The 17949-nt window shown below is 26.6% G+C and overlaps 5 long non-coding RNA genes across 6 annotated transcripts in view; 2 read left to right on the forward strand and 3 right to left on the reverse strand.

Moving 5' to 3' along the window:
* LOC126313189 (uncharacterized) overlaps nt 1-17949 on the reverse strand; it is a 125844-nt gene that overhangs the window by 16359 nt on the left and 91536 nt on the right. The gene's annotated exons all lie outside the window — the stretch shown is intronic.
* LOC126313199 (uncharacterized) overlaps nt 1-17949 on the forward strand; it is a 114903-nt gene that overhangs the window by 908 nt on the left and 96046 nt on the right. The window lies entirely within an intron of this gene.
* The window catches only part of LOC126313193 (uncharacterized), a 46716-nt gene continuing 29311 nt past the window's right edge, over nt 545-17949 (reverse strand). The window contains exon 2 of the long non-coding RNA XR_007555065.1: nt 545-894. This is a non-coding gene — a long non-coding RNA (uncharacterized LOC126313193). The remainder of the gene's footprint in view (nt 895-17949) is intronic.
* LOC126313188 (uncharacterized) lies at nt 878-16984 on the forward strand. Its single transcript, XR_007555060.1, has 2 exons — nt 878-933; nt 16368-16984. It is a non-coding gene; the product is annotated as an uncharacterized LOC126313188 (long non-coding RNA).
* The window catches only part of LOC126313194 (uncharacterized), a 31308-nt gene continuing 26163 nt past the window's right edge, over nt 12805-17949 (reverse strand). For both annotated transcript variants that reach the window (XR_007555066.1, XR_007555067.1), the window contains exon 2: nt 12805-13277. This is a non-coding gene — a long non-coding RNA (uncharacterized LOC126313194). The remainder of the gene's footprint in view (nt 13278-17949) is intronic.

The raw sequence follows: 17949 nt of genomic DNA on the forward strand, positions 1-17949 counted from the left end.
ATTTATTTAATTTAACTGATATTGGCTCTGAGATGTGTACACATCGCCCGTCGCTCTCATTATTGATTATTCTATTTTATTTTAAAGTAGCTTCAATTTAGATGAGATAAGTCGTAACATAGTAGATGTACTGGAAAGTGTATCTAGGAAGAGTTTCAAGATATAACTTATTAGTAAAGTGTTTCATTTACACTGAAAATTTTTCTGTGCAAATCAGGATATCTTGATTATTTATTTTATTATATTTATTTTTTGTTTATTTAATTATTTAATATAAATAATTTTATTGTATTTTTGTCTTAGTATATTTTATAGAATTGATTTTTTAAATTATAGTTTATTGGTAATGTAAGTGTTTTATGAAATATTATTTTAAATTTTTTTAAGTAGATTTTATTTATTGTACCTTTTGTATCAGGGTTTATCAAAATTTTAGTATTTATTTTACTTGTCTCGATTTGGGTTGATTTATAAATAATTTATAGTTAATGTATCATAATTATTATTAAATTATTTATAGAAATGAGATGTTAATCGTTTCCCAAGATATCTAGTTTCTTAAGAAAAAATTTAATTTTTTAAAGTTATTTGTTTTTATTTAATTTTTTAAGTAAAAATATTAACTTATTTATTCTTTAAGGGATAAGCTTTGAAGTTAATAACCTATAATTTATTTTATAGTAATATAAAAGTAAGCTTTAAACCAGCTATCTTTAAGATTACGTTTTAGTTCATTATTTTTTATTTTGATTTTATAAATATTTTAGGTTTTTTATTAAGAATATTAATTTAATTTTAAAATTTTTGTAATAATGATAGAATTAGTATATTTATTTGTATGAAATTTTTACCTTGTGAACTTATTATAAGGAACTAGGCAAAATTGATTTCCGCCTGTTTATCAAAAACATGTCGTCTTGTTTATATTTTGAGGTCTGGCCTGCTCACTGAGCGTATTTTTAAAGAGCCGCAGTATTTTGACCGTGCAAAGGTAGCATAATCATTAGTCTCTTAATTAGTGGCTGGAATGAATGGCTTGACGAGAAATCAACTGTCTCTTAATAAATTTTTGAATTTAACTTTTGAGTCAAAAGGCTTAAATTCTTCTTTAGGACGAGAAGACCCTATAGAGCTTGACATTTTACTTTTATATAGTTTTTTGTTTGTCTTTCTATATTTAATGATGATGTTTTGTTGGGGTGACATGAAGAATAGATAAACTCTTCATTATTATATCATTTATTTATGTTTGTTATTTTGATCCATAATTTATGATCATAAGATTAAGTTACCTTAGGGATAACAGCGTAATTGTTTTTGAGAGCTCATATCGACAAAGCAGATTGCGACCTCGATGTTGGATTAAGAAAAATTTTGGGTGCAGGAGCCCAATGATTAGGTCTGTTCGACCTTTAAATTCTTACATGATCTGAGTTCAGACCGGCGTGAGCCAGGTCGGTTTCTATCGTAAGATTGTTAATCCATATTAGTACGAAAGGACCATATGGTTAAAATATTTTTTGTTATATTGTTTAATATTAATTTATTTACTATTTTGACAGATTAATGTGTTGAATTTAGAATTCATTTATGTAGATTTTTTCTACAAATAGTATTGATACTTTATGATTTATTTATATTTATTTTGAATTTTCTTTTATTGGTTATTTGTGTTTTAATTAGTGTTGCCTTTTTAACTTTATTAGAGCGTAAGGTTTTAGGTTATATTCAGATTCGAAAGGGTCCAAATAAGGTAGGTTTTGTTGGAATTCCTCAGCCATTTAGAGATGCTATTAAGTTAATTTGTAAGGATTTCTTATGGATTTTTATTTTTTTTATGTTGTACTAGATTAGGTGTTTATACTGTTATAATTGCTGGTTGATATTCTAATTCAAATTATTCATTATTAGGTTCTCTTCGTTCTGTTGCTCAAACAATTTCTTATGAAGTTAGTTTAGCTTTAATTTTATTGTCTTTAATTATTTTAATTGGTAGTTTTAATATGTTTGATTTTATAAACTATCAGCTTTATTGTTGATTTATTATTATTTCTTTTCCTTTAGCTTTAGCTTGTTTTGCTTCTTGCTTAGCTGAAACTAATCGTACTCCTTTTGATTTTGCTGAAGGGGAATCTGAGTTAGTTTCAGGATTTAATATTGAGTATGGTGCGGGTGGTTTTACTTTAATTTTTTTAGCTGAATATACTAGAATTGTCTTCATAAGAATGTTATTGGCTTTAATTTTTTTGGGCGGTGATTTTTATTCTTTTATATTTTTTATTAAGCTTGCTATTATATCTTTTGGTTTTATTTGGGTTCGTGGAACATTACCACGGTTCCGTTATGATAAATTAATGTACTTAGCTTGAAAAAGTTTTTTACCTTTATCTTTTGTTTAGTGAAATTTTTTGAGAAAAGTTAATAGAAGAGTTAAACTTCTAATTTTATGTTTTCAAAACATATGCTTTTCCTAAGCTAATTAACTTTATTCCTTAATTTATCTCATGCGTTTGCGACATGGACATTAATTAAGAAATATGTGAAGTAAATAATTGTTAAGATTTGACCGGTTATAATATAAGGTTCTTCAACAGGTCGTTTACCAATTCACGTTAGTAAGCATACAACTACTACAATAATTCAGGATAAAATTTGATTAATAGGGTAAAATTGAATGCCTCGGAATGGTGTTTTATTATAAAATGGTAAAATTATTAAGATTCTAATTGATAAAAATAATGCAATAACACCTCCTAACTTATTAGGGGTAGATCGTAGAATTGCATATGCAAATAGGAAATATCATTCTGGTTGAATGTGAACTGGTGTTACTAATGGGTTGGCAGGTACAAAGTTATCTGGATCTCCTAATAGGTAAGGATTAATTAAACATAGTATAATTAATAATGATGTTATTATTACAAATGTAATAGAATCCTTAAAGGTAAAGTATGGATGGAATGGAATTTTTTCAATATCTCCAGTTAGTCCAAGAGGATTATTAGATCCTGTTTGGTGAAGAAAAAATAAATGAATTGCTGCTATAGCAGCAATAATAAATTGTAATACAAAATGGAATGTGAAGAATCGATTTAATGTTGCATTATCAACAGCAAATCCTCCTCATACTCATTGGACTAAATCTGTTCCTAAGTATGGGATTGCAGATAATAAATTAGTAATTACTGTTGCACCTCAAAAAGATATTTGGCCTTGGGGTAAGACATATCCTATAAATGCAGTTGCTATAACTAAAAATAAAATCACTGTACCAATTATTCAGGTATGTATATATATATAAGATCCATAGTAAATTCCCCGTCCTACATGTAAGTAAATACAAATAAAAAATATAGATGCTCCATTTGCGTGTAAGGTTCGGATAATTCAACCATTATTTACGTCTCGGCAGATGTGTACTACACTACTGAATGCTATTTCAATATTTGATGTATAATGTATAGCTAAAAATAGTCCAGTTACGATTTGAATTACCAAACATAACCCTAATAGGGATCCAAAATTTCATCAAAATGAAATATTTGTTGGGGCAGGTAAATCAATTAAAGAGTTATTAATAATTTTAATTAAAGGATGTCTTAATCGTAAGGGTTTATTCATTAGTAATTATCTTATTTTACGAATAGGTCCCTGATTAATATTGGTGATTTTAACAACTGCTAGTAGTGCTAAAAATAAATAAATTATTATTATTATTGTAATAATGAATGTTGGTCTATTATATAATTTTTCTAAAGATATTGTTATTTCTTGATAATTGATTGAATTATCAATATTTATAGTTTCGGTGTTTTTGAAAAAGTCTATAAATATAGATATATCTAGAATAATTAATATTAATATGATAAATACTCACATTATTAATGTAATAATTATAGTGATTGATTTAGGCTGAAATATTTCGTTTGATGCAATTCTTGTAATGTAAATAAATAATACTAGTATACCACCAAGAAATGTTAAAAATAAAATATATGATAATCAATATCTTTCTATTATTGTTCCTGATATTAATCCAACTAGGAAGGTTTGAAGGATAATAAAAAGCATTATTGATATTGGGTGTCTTAATTTAATAAAATTAATATTTATTACATTTGATAATGATATAATTATTATTTTGATCATTTCAGGGGTTAGTTTATTTAAAATACCGGTTTTGGGGACCGATGATGGAAGCTTTTCCACCTCTGAAGTTTTAAAAGTGGGGGCTGGACTTATTTCCGGTTTACAAGACCGGCGTTTTTTTTAAACTATTAAAACTAATGTTTATATTCTCTATTTTTACTTCTTTATTGATTTATTTTGCTGGTGTTTATGTTTTTTCTTCTAAACGTAAACATTTATTAATGGTTCTTTTGAGATTAGAATATATTGTTCTTTCTTTATTTATGTTAGTTATTGTTTTTCTTATTGAGTTTGATTATGATTATTTTTTTCCTGTTATTTTTTCAGTTTTTTCTGTTTGTGAGGGTGCTTTAGGTCTTTCTATTTTAGTTTCAATAATTCGTTCTCATGGTAATGATTTTTTAAATTCTTTTGGTTTATCTTTATGTTAAAGTATTTAATTATAACTATTTTTTTGATCCCTCTTTGTTTATTAAATAATTGTTGATGGTTGGTTCATTCTTTAATGTTTCTGTCGGGTTTTGTTTTTATAATTTGTGTTTATTCATATGCTGATTTGAATATAATTAGATATTATTTTGGTATTGATTATTTTTCTTTTAGTTTAATTTTACTTAGTTTTTGGATTTGTTCTTTAATAATCACTGCTAGAGGTTCAGTTTATTTAAGTTCATATCATTCTAATTTTTTTGTTTTTATGGTTTTGATTTTAATAATTATGCTTTATTGTTCATTTGCTAGATTAAGTCTTCTTTCTTTTTATATTTTTTTTGAGGCTAGATTAGTTCCTACTTTACTTTTAATTTTGGGTTGGGGTTATCAACCTGAGCTATTGCAGGCTGGTGTTTATTTAATTTTTTATACTTTGGTTGCTAGATTACCTTTATTATTAGTTTTATTTAAGGTTTATGATTTTTCTAATACTTTATATTTTCCTTTATTGGTTGATTTTGGTTCTTATTATTTTATGTTTTATGTATTTATAATTTTGGCTTTTTTAGTTAAGATACCTATGTTTTTGGTTCATTTATGACTTCCTAAGGCTCATGTAGAGGCCCCTATTTCAGGTAGAATAATTCTTGCTGGTGTTTTATTAAAGTTAGGTGGTTATGGTATTTTTCGTGTTATAAAGGTTAATTCTTATTTGGGTTTAAAGTTTAATTATTTTTGATTGTCTTTAGGTTTATCTGGGGGTGTTATTGTAAGATTTATTTGTTTTCGTCAGGTTGATTTAAAGTCTTTAATTGCATATTCTTCTGTTGCTCATATAAGAATGGTTATTGGTGGACTGATGACTATGAATTGATGAGGTTGTGTAGGTTCTCTTTCTCTAATGGTTGGTCATGGTTTATGTTCTTCTGGTTTATTTTGTTTATCTAATATTATTTATGAACGTTTAGGTAGACGAAGATTATTAATTAACAAGGGTATAATTAATTTGATGCCAGGAATGGCTTTATGATGATTTCTTTTAAGATCATCAAATATGGCTGCTCCTCCTTCTTTAAATTTGGTAGGTGAAATTAGATTATTAAATAGAATTATATCTTGATCTTCTTTTAGATTCTTTGCTTTGATTTTTTTATCTTTTTTTAGAGCTGTTTATACTTTGTATATATATTCTTATTCTCAGCATGGGAATTATTATTCTGGTGTTTATACTTGTTCTCTTGGTTATTTTCGTGAATATCATCTTTTACTTTTACATTGATTGCCTTTAAATATTCTCTGTTTAAAGGGTGAATATTTCTTTGTTTAGTTTGCTTAAGTATTTTAATTAAAAATATTGTTTTGTGGAATCAATGATATGAAGTTTTTCATCTTAGGCCGTGAATTTATTTTCTATTTGTTCTTTGAGTTTTTTTTCTTTGTTTATTTCGAGAACTATAATTTTTATTTTAGGTATTTATTATTTAATAATTGATTATAGAGTTTTTGTTGAGTGAGAGCTTTTCAATTTAAATGGTTCTATAGTTGTTATAACTTTAATTTTGGATTGAATATCTCTTATTTTTATATCTTTTGTTATATATATTTCTTCTTTGGTTATTTATTATAGAGAGGATTATATATCTGGTGAAAAGAATATAAATCGTTTTATTATTATTGTTTTAATATTTATTCTTTCTATAGGTTTTTTAATTATTAGTCCTAATTTAATTAGAATTTTATTAGGTTGAGATGGTTTAGGTTTAGTTTCTTATTGTTTAGTTATTTATTATCAAAATGTAAAATCTTATAGTGCTGGTATATTAACTGCACTTTCTAATCGTATTGGTGATGTTGCTATTTTAATTTCTATTGCATGAATGTTAAATTTTGGTGGTTGAAATTATATTTATTATTATGATTTTATTTCTAATTCTTTTGAAATAAAGCTCATTACTATATTAATTGTTTTAGCAGCTATAACTAAGAGAGCTCAGATTCCTTTCTCTTCATGACTTCCTGCTGCTATAGCAGCTCCTACTCCTGTTTCTGCTTTAGTTCATTCTTCTACTCTTGTTACTGCTGGTGTTTATTTATTAATTCGTTTTAGACCAATATTGGATACTTATAATTGTGGTTGATTTTTACTTTTAATTGGTTGTATAACTATATTTATGGCTGGATTGGGCGCTAATTTTGAGTTTGATTTAAAGAAGATTATTGCTCTTTCTACTTTAAGACAACTTGGTTTAATAATAAGAATTTTGGCTATAGGTTATCCAAAGCTTGCATTTTTTCATTTATTGGCTCATGCTTTATTTAAGGCATTATTATTTATATGTGCAGGTTCAATAATTCATAATTTGAAGGATTCTCAGGATATTCGTTTTATAGGATCAATTGTTAATTTCATACCTTTAACTTCAGTTTGTTTTAATGTTTCTAGTTTATCTTTGTGTGGAATACCTTTTTTAGCGGGATTTTATTCAAAGGATTTAATTCTTGAGATGGTTTGTTTAAGATGAATTAATTGTTTAATTTTTTTCTTTATTTTTTTTCTACTGGTTTAACTGCTTCTTATTCTTTTCGTTTGTTTTATTATTCAATATCTGGTGATAATAATTTTTATTCTAGATTTTCTTTTGATGATAAGGGTTATTATATTTCATTTGGAATAATTGGTCTATTGTTTGTTGCTGTTTTTGGTGGTAGTCTTTTATCTTGATTAATTTTTCCTATTCCTCATGTGATTGCTTTACCTTATTATTTAAAGTTTTTAACTATTACAGTTGTTATTTTAGGTGCTTATTTAGGTTATCTTATTTCTAATTTTGATTTTTCTCATAATTTATTTTCTTTAAGTATACTTTCTTTTGTTAGATTTGCTGGTTCTATATGATTTATACCTTTTCTTTCAACTAAGTTTATTAGATATATTCCTTTAAAAATAGGTTATTATTCATCTAAGTCATTTGATTATGGTTGAGGTGAATTACTTGGTGGTCAAGGTTTATATAGATTATTTATTTATTTAATTGGTTATATTCAAGGTTGATATGATTCTAATTTCAAGATTTATCTTTTAACTTTTATTTTTTGAATATTTATTTTGGTAATATTGTTTTTCGTTTACTTAAATAGCTTATAATTAGAGCGTGACACTGAAGATGTTATGGAAGTATTTTACTTTTAAGTATTTATAAATATAGATATATTATTTTTACAGTGAAAATGTAATGTTTTATTTAAACTATATAAATTTTAGAAATGTTTACGGAGTTTAACCGCTAATATAAAAAGTTAGCAGCTTTCATATTGGCTTTACATTTCCTTAATTGGAACTATTATAGTTCAATTATATTATTAACAGTAATATGCCTCTTTTTGGCTTCAATTAATAAGAATAAGGGTAGTACATACCAATCTTCCAGGTCGAAACTGACTGCAATATTTCGCTTCTTATTCTATTTAAGGTTGATTGATAATATCAATACTTTTTGAATGCAACCCAAATGTTATATTTAACTACAACCCTTTATTCTGCTCATTGTAATGCTCCTTGGTTTCATTCATGGTATAGTCCTCCTAATAGAACTAGAATAAAAAATATTGTTGATACTGTTCAGATTATAATGTCTGAAGTTTTAAAAATAATTACAATTGGTAGAATTAGTGCAATTTCTACATCAAAAATTAAAAAGATTACTGCGATTAGGAAGAATCGTATTGAGAATGGTATTCGTGCTGATCTTTTTGGATCAAACCCACATTCAAATGGTGATCTTTTTTCTCGAACATTAATTAATTTTTTTGATAGTGTTGTTGCCAGGATTATAACAATTATTGGAATAATAAATCTAATGAAAACTCTTGTTGATAGAATTAGAATTGTTTTTCTTGATTTATATCAAGCTTTCTGATTGGAAGTCAAATGTACTATTTATACTAGAAAAACAATTATCTACCTCATCAATAAATAGAGATATATAAGAATAATCATACTACGTCTACGAAGTGTCAGTATCATGCTGCTGCTTCAAATCCAAAGTGATGTCTTGGTGAAAATTGATTTATTGAGTGTCGAAGTAGACATGTTGATAAAAAGATTGTTCCAATAATTACGTGTAAACCATGGAATCCTGTTGCAACAAAGAATGTTGATCCATAAACTGCATCTGCAATGGTAAAAGGTGCTTCTCAATATTCATATGCTTGAAGTATTGTAAAGTATAGTCCTAATAACACTGTGAAGAATAATCCTTGTAGTGCTTGAGTATGATTAGATTCCATTAAACTATGATGTGCTCATGTTACTGTTACTCCTGATGCTAAAAGAATAGCTGTATTAAGTAATGGAATTTGTATAGGGTTAAAGGGTTGAATTCCTATTGGAGGTCATAGTATTCCTAGTTCAATTGTTGGTGCTAATCTTCTTCTAAAGAATGCTAAAAAAAAAAGAAACGAAAAATAATACCTCTGATGCAATAAATAAAATTATTCCTCATCGTAATCCAATTGATACAAATCCTGTATGTAATCCTTGATATGTTCCTTCTCGTACTACATCTCGTCATCATTGAATTATAGTTAGTAGGGTAATTCCAAATCCAGTTATGAATAAGTTAATATTAAATAGGTGGAATCATTTTGCTAGTCCTGATACTAGGACTATTGCTCCAATTGCTCCTGTTAATGGTCAAGGTCTATAGTCTACTAAGTGGAATGGGTGGTTTGAGTGAGTTGTTAACATAGGTTTAATATACTTCTCTAGAATATAGAGTTCTTAGAATTGAGAAAACATAGGCTTGAATTATTGCTACTGCTGATTCTAGAATTAATAGAAGTATTTGTCCAATAATTAGTAATGAGATTAAGTTTATTGCTATAGATGGTCCTGTGTTTCCTAATAAGGTTAATAATAAGTGTCCTGCAATTATATTTGCTGCCAACCGTACTGCTAATGTACCTGGTCGAATAACATTATTAATTGTTTCAATTAGTACTATAAATGATATTAATGCAGGCGGTGTACCTTGTGGTACAAGGTGTGTAAATATATGATTAGTATGGTTAATTCATCCAAATAATATAAATCTTAGCCATATAGGTAGGGCAATTGCAAATGTTATTGCTAAATGTCTTGTTCTAGTAAAAATATAAGGGAATAATCCTATGAAATTGTTAAATAATATTATAATAAAAATTGAGATGAAAATGAATGTTGTTCCATTAAATGATTTTGGTCCAAGAAGTGTTTTAAATTCATTATGTAAGGTTAAATTTAGTTTATTTCAGATAATGTTAATTCGTGATGGTGTAAGTCAAAATAGTGATGGGATTAATAATAGTCCTAGAAATGTTCTAGTTCAATTTAATGATAAATTAAAGATGTTAGTTGATGGGTCAAATGTTGAGAATAGATTTATCATTTTCAATTTAAGTTTTTTATTTCAATTGTTCCTTTTTCTGCTCTTTTAATAAGGTTAGGTTTAAATGAGAAGAAGTTTATTTGATTAAACAAGATTAATGTAGCTGAAAATATAATGAATAGTGAGAATCATATAAGAGGGGATATTTGAGGGATTTGGATATAATTTCCCCATCAGAAGTAGTCGTTAATTTACTATTATTTGGTTTAAGAGACCATTACTTACTTTCAGTCATCTGATGAATTTCAAGGTGTACTAATTTTTTTTAGTACTTTAGATTTACACTCTAATGTTATTTATTTTAACTAACTCCTTAAATTATCTTAGATAATCACTTAATAAATAAATTTACTGAAGTTCTTTCAATTACAATTGGTATAAATCTGTGGTTTGCTCCACAGATTTCTGAGCATTGTCCAAAGAATAATCCAGGTCGATTTATTGTGAATGTTCCTTGATTTAACCGACCTGGCGTTGCATCAATTTTAACCCCTAATGCAGGAACTGCTCATGAGTGTAGAACATCTGATGCTCTTGTTAATACTCGTACTTCTGTATTTATTGGTAGGATTGTTCGGTTATCTACATCTAGTAGTCGGAATCCATCATTTTCTAGGTCTTGTTCTGGTGTTATATAAGTGTCAAATTCTACGTCTATGAAGTCTGAATATTCATATCTTCAATATCATTGTCGTCCAATGGTTTTAATTGTAATTATTGCATCTACTGAATCATCAAGTAAATATAATAGTCGTAATGATGGAAGGGCAATAAAAATTAATGTAATTGCTGGTAAAGCTGTTCAGATTGTTTCAATTAAATGTCCATGAAGTATATTACGGTTAGTATAGGCAATAAATAATATATAACTTAGGGCATAACCTACAATTACTGTAATTAATAATAATACGACCATAGTATGATCATGGAAGAATGATAATTGCTCCATTAATGGTGAAGCTCCATCTTGAAGAGATAAATTTGATCATGTTGCCATTAATAAATATTTTCTAATAAAAGGTCAAACCTTTATTTGTAGAGCTTAAATCTACTGCACTAATCTGCCATATTAGAATCTAGAGATTAATGGTAATTCTGAGTAACTATGTTCTGCAGGAGGGTTATTTTGTAGTCATTCTGTTGATCTTCTTATGTTAGCTCTAAATATAATTGCTCGGTTTGTAATCATTCTTTCTCATATAATTACAATGAATATAATGATTCCTACAATAGAAATTGTAGACCCAATTCTTGATACTACGTTTCATGATGTATATGCGTCTGGGTAGTCAGAGTATCGTCGAGGTATTCCTGCTAATCCTAGGAAGTGTTGAGGAAAGAATGTTAAATTTACTCCAATGAATATAATTGTAAATTGGATTTTTAATCATGTATTATTTATAGTTAATCCTGTAAATAGTGGATATCATTGAATGACACCTCCTATAATTGCAAATACTGCTCCTATAGATAATACATAATGAAAGTGGGCTACTACATAATATGTATCATGTAATACAATATCAAGTGATGAATTTGCTAATACTAATCCTGTTAATCCACCAATTGTAAATAGGAAAATAAATCCTAGAGCTCATAATAATGGTGGATTGAACTTGAATTTAGTTCCATATAATGTAGCTAATCATCTAAATACCTTAATTCCTGTAGGTACAGCAATAATTATTGTTGCTGATGTAAAATATGCAATGTGTCAACATCCATTCCTACTGTAAATATATGATGTGCTCATACAATAAATCCTATTAGTCCAATTGATAGTATAGCATAAATTATACCTAATGTTCCAAATGATTCAATTTTTCCTCTTTCTTGACATACAATATGTGAAATAATTCCGAACCCCGGTAGAATTAAAATATAAACTTCTGGGTGTCCAAAGAATCAAAATAGATGTTGATATATAATTGGGTCACCCCCTCCTGCAGGGTCAAAGAATGATGTATTTAAATTTCGATCTGTTAATAATATAGTAATAGCTCCTGCTAAAACTGGAAGTGAAAGAAGGAGAAGTAATGCTGTAATAGCTACAGATCATACAAATAAAGGTGTTTGATCTAAAGTTATACTTTCTGATCGTATATTAATTGCTGTTGTAATGAAATTCACTGCAAAAGAATAGATGATACACCTGCTAAGTGCAGTGAAAAAATAGCTAGATCTACAGATGCACCCCCGTGTGCAATAGCTCCTGCTAGAGGAGGGTAAACTGTTCATCCTGTACCAGCACCATTATCTACTATAGAAGATGTAAGAAGAAGGGTTAGTGAAGGTGGTAGTAATCAAAAACTTATATTATTTATTCGTGGAAATGCTATATCTGGTGCACCAATTATTAGTGGAACAAGTCAATTACCAAATCCACCAATTATAATAGGTATTACTATAAAGAAAATTATTACGAATGCGTGAGCTGTAATAATAACATTATAAATCTGGTCATCCCCAATTAGAGATCTGGGTTGGCCAAGTTCAGCACGAATAAGTATTCTTATTGATGTTCCTACTATTCCTGCTCATGCTCCAAATATGAAGTATAAAGTACCAATGTCCTTATGGTTTGTTGAGAATAATCATTTTTGTGGTAAGATGGCTGAATTTTAGGTGGTAGACTGTAAATCTACTTATGAGATGTTTTCTCTCTTATCATATTTAGGTCTTATATTCAATTATGATTCTAGACTGCAATTCTAGAGGTGTAAAATTTTACTAAGGCCTAAAAGATTATTCTTTTAATTATAACTTTGAAGGTTATTAGTTTGATTAACTTAAGTCCTTAGTATAATGAAATTAAGGTTGATGTTGAAATCAATCCTATTGTTGAAATTATTACTGTTATAGGAAGAATGATTCTTGATTTTTGGGACTTTATCTTTATAGATCACGAATTTTCTGTGTATGATATAATTAGAGCTGAGAATCTAATACGTATATAGTAGTAGAGTGTAATTGTAGTTAATACAACTATAATAGTTATAATAGTTGTTATATTGTTTTCTAATAATGATTGTATTACAATTCATATTGGTAAGAATCCAAGGAATGGTGGTAGTCCACCTAAAGATAATAAAGATAAGAATATTATGAATTTAATTTCGGTTTTTATATTTCTGGCTGAATAAATTTGATTTATGAAAAATAAATTTATTTGCTTAAATAATAAAACTATAATTAATCTTAATAGTGAGTAAATAATGAAGTATAGTTCTCAGATGTTTTCTCTGACTGTTAATGATCGAATTATTCAACCTAGATGTCTGATTGATAAATATGCTAAAAGTTGTCGTAAGGATGTTTGATTTAAACCTCCTATTGCCCCAATAATAATTCTTAAGATAATAATTGTTCAAATAAAAGTTCTTAATTGAATACAATAAGATAAGACCATTATTGGGGCGATTTTTTGTCATGTTATTACTGTTAAACAATTATTTCATCTTGATGCTCCTATAACTTCTGGAAATCAGAAATGGAAAGGTGCAGCTCCAATCTTTAATAATAGTCTAGATCTAATTATTATTGATGGGATAAATTCTGTTTCCATCCCATGGGATATTTTATTTGAATCAGCAAAATTGAAAATAATAATATTGTCGATGCTATTGCTTGGACAATAAAATATTTAATTGATGATTCATTTATTATTATATTTTTATTTCTTGTTAGGAGCGGAATAAATGAAAGTAAGTTGATCTCAAGTCCTATTCAAACCCCAAATCAGGAATTTGATGAAATGGACAGGATCGTTCCTATCATTAATGTTGATAGGAAGAGAAGTTTTGTAGAGTTGTTGGTCATTAAAAAGGAGAGGATTGATACCTCTATAAATGGGGTATGAACCCATTAGCTTGTTTAGCTTACCTTTTTACATTAAGGTGTATGATGGACGTTAGTTTTTGATACTAAAGGAGGTAGTTTAATTCTATCTATGTAATTTTAATGAAGGTAATTTTATTTACTTTATTTACCCTATCAAGGTAACCCTTTAATCAGGCACTTCATTTATTTAATATATAAATCGAAACTTTTTTTTTGAAATTATTTTATGTATTATTTTGTTTAATTAGGATTAATTTATCCTGCTCATTTTATTTTTTTATATATATATATATAATAAATAATTTATATTAATATATTACATTTAATTGAAATTAAAGTATTATAAGTTCATCTTACCATTATCAATTGATTATTTTAATGCAATTATTTACCTAGGATTATAGCTACTTATGTTTTTAGCTTAAAACAGGTTATTATAATATAATATATATAATAATATGTAATTTAATATTTAATATTATTATAATTGGATATAATAAATAAAATTATTAATTTAAATATAAAATATTATAATTAATATAAATAATTATATTAATTATAATAATATAATTATGTTAATTATCTATAATTAGATTATTTAACTAATATATATGAAAGTTAACTTAATATAAAAAAAAGAATTCATATTAATAACATATTATATTAAATTACATAATTGTATAAAATATATTTATTATATTATTAAATCTTTCTTTATTTATTAGTGAAAAGAAAGATTAAATAAGAAAGAATATAATACATTTATTGCTATACATGTTCCATATTAATCTTTAATTATATATAATAGAGAAGTTGTTGTGGTCATACATAGGGGCGTTTCTTTTTTTTTGTTAATGTTTGTGGTTTTTTTCTTTTTTTTCTTTAAATATTTGAATCTTTTATTTTTTCCTGAATTAATAGATTTAAAATTTTCTTATTTTTTATTTTTAAAAGTTTTATTCTTGCTTGTTTATTCACTTTTTCTTTGTATTATATGTACGTTTTGTTAGACTAAATGTTCTTTTTGCAGTAATTTGATTTAATTATCAAGTGATTTTGGATTTAGCAATTGATTTAGTATCGGCATAATTCGTGCTAGCAGCCGCGGTTATACGATTGATACAAGTGAATATTATTGGTTAAAACAGTTGTTTATATTATTAGGGTTGAAATATAAATTTGTAAGGTGAAATGTTAAAATTTATTTGTGGCCCTTTTTATGAATCTGTGAAATTTAAATAATAAACTAGGATTAGATACCCTATTATTTTAAATGTTAATTATATTTACCAGGGTACTATTAGTTAAGGTCTTTAAACCCAAAGAATTTGGCGGTATCTCATTCCATTCAGAGGAACCTACCCCATGATTGATAATACACGATTTACTCTACTTAATTTATTTGTTTGTATATCTCCGTTATCAGAGAATCTTTTTAGAGTTATAATTCTCAAGATTTATAATTATAAAATATTTCAGGTCAAGGTGCAGCTTATAGTTAAGAGGAGGTGGGTTACAATAGATTTTTGTTTATAACGGATTTGATAGTGAAATACTGTTAATGAAGGTGGATTTGATAGTAATTTAATTTATTTAATTTAACTGATATTGGCTCTGAGATGTGTACACATCGCCCGTCGCTCTCATTATTGATTATTCTATTTTATTTTAAAGTAGCTTCAATTTAGATGAGATAAGTCGTAACATAGTAGATGTACTGGAAAGTGTATCTAGGAAGAGTTTCAAGATATAACTTATTAGTAAAGTGTTTCATTTACACTGAAAATTTTTCTGTGCAAATCAGGATATCTTGATTATTTATTTTATTATATTTATTTTTTGTTTATTTAATTATTTAATATAAATAATTTTATTGTATTTTTGTCTTAGTATATTTTATAGAATTGATTTTTTAAATTATAGTTTATTGGTAATGTAAGTGTTTTATGAAATATTATTTTAAATTTTTTTAAGTAGATTTTATTTATTGTACCTTTTGTATCAGGGTTTATCAAAATTTTAGTATTTATTTTACTTGTCTCGATTTGGGTTGATTTATAAATAATTTATAGTTAATGTATCATAATTATTATTAAATTATTTATAGAAATGAGATGTTAATCGTTTCCCTAGATATCTAGTTTCTTAAGAAAAAATTTAATTTTTTAAAGTTATTTGTTTTTATTTAATTTTTTAAGTAAAAATATTAACTTATTTATTCTTTAAGGGATAAGCTTTGAAGTTAATAACCTATAATTTATTTTATAGATACATAATAGTAAGCTTTAAACCAGCTATCTTTAAGATTACGTTTTAGTTCATTATTTTTTATTTTGATTTTATAAATATTTTAGGTTTTTTATTAAGATTATTAATTTAATTTTAAAATTTTTGTAATAATGATAGAATTAGTATATTTATTTGTATGAAATTTTTACCTTGTGAACTTATTATAAGGAACTAGGCAAAATTGATTTCCGCCTGTTTATCAAAAACATGTCCTCTTGTTTATATTTTGAGGTCTGGCCTGCTCACTGAGCGTATTTTTAAAGAGCCGCGGTATTTTGACCGTGCAAAGGTAGCATAATCATTAGTCTCTTAATTAGTGGCTGGAATGAATGGCTTGACGAGAAATCAACTGTCTCTTAATAAATTTTTGAATTTAACTTTTGAGTCAAAAGGCTTAAATTCTTCTTTAGGACGAGAAGACCCTATGGAGCTTGACATTTTATTTTTATATAGTTTTTTGTTTGTCTTTCTATATTTAATGATGATGTTTTGTTGGGGTGACATGAAGAATAGATAAACTCTTCATTATTATATCATTTATTTATGTTTGTTATTTTGATCCATAATTTATGATCATAAGATTAAGTTACCTTAGGGATAACAGCGTAATTGTTTTTGAGAGCTCATATCGACAAAGCAGATTGCGACCTCGATGTTGGATTAAGAAAAATTTTGGGTGCAGGAGCCCAATGATTAGGTCAGTTCGACCTTTAAATTCTTACATGATCTGAGTTCAGACCGGCGTGAGCCAGGTCGGTTTCTATCCTAAGATTGTTAATCCATATTAGTACGAAAGGACCATATGGTTAAAATATTTTTTGTTATATTGATTAATATTAATTTATTTACTATTTTGACAGATTAATGTGTTGAATTTAGAATTCATTTATGTAGATTTTTTCTACAAATAGTATTGATACTTTATGATTTATTTATATTTATTTTGAATTTTCTTTTATTGGTTATTTGTGTTTTAATTAGTGTTGCCTTTTTAACTTTATTAGAGCGTAAGGTTTTAGGTTATATTCAGATTCGAAAGGGTCCAAATAAGGCAGGTTTTGTTGGAATTCCTCAGCCATTTAGAGATGCTATTAAGTTAATTTGTAAGGAGCAGCCAATTCCTATTATATCTAATTACCTACTTTATTATTTTTCCCCTGTTTTTAATTTAATGATTTCTTTAGCCGTTTGAGTAATTTTTCCTTATTTAACTTATATGTGTTCTTTTTCTTATGGATTTTTATTTTTTTTATGTTGTACTAGATTAGGTGTTTATACTGTTATAATTGCTGGTTGATCTTCTAATTCAAATTATTCATTATTAGGTTCTCTTCGTTCTGTTGCTCAAACAATTTCTTATGAAGTTAGTTTAGCTTATATTTTATTGTCTTTAATTATTTTAATTGGTAGTTTTAATATGTTTGATTTTATAAACTATCAGCTTTATTGTTGATTTATTATTATTTCTTTTCCTTTAGCTTTAGCTTGTTTTGCTTCTTGCTTAGCTGAAACTAATCGTACTCCTTTTGATTTTGCTGAAGGGGAATCTGAGTTAGTTTCAGGATTTAATATTGAGTATGGTGCGGGTGGTTTTACTTTAATTTTTTTAGCTGAATATACTAGAATTGTCTTCATAAGAATGTTATTGGCTTTAATTTTTTTGGGCGGTGATTTTTATTCTTTTATATTTTTTATTAAGCTTGCTATTATATCTTTTGGTTTTATTTGGGTTCGTGGAACATTACCACGGTTCCGTTATGATAAATTAATGTACGTAGCTTGAAAAAGTTTTTTACCTTTATCTTTGAATTTT

The sequence above is a fragment of the Schistocerca gregaria genome, unplaced genomic scaffold (genome assembly GCF_023897955.1).
Source record: "Schistocerca gregaria isolate iqSchGreg1 unplaced genomic scaffold, iqSchGreg1.2 ptg000470l, whole genome shotgun sequence".
Taxonomy (NCBI): domain Eukaryota; kingdom Metazoa; phylum Arthropoda; class Insecta; order Orthoptera; family Acrididae; genus Schistocerca; species Schistocerca gregaria.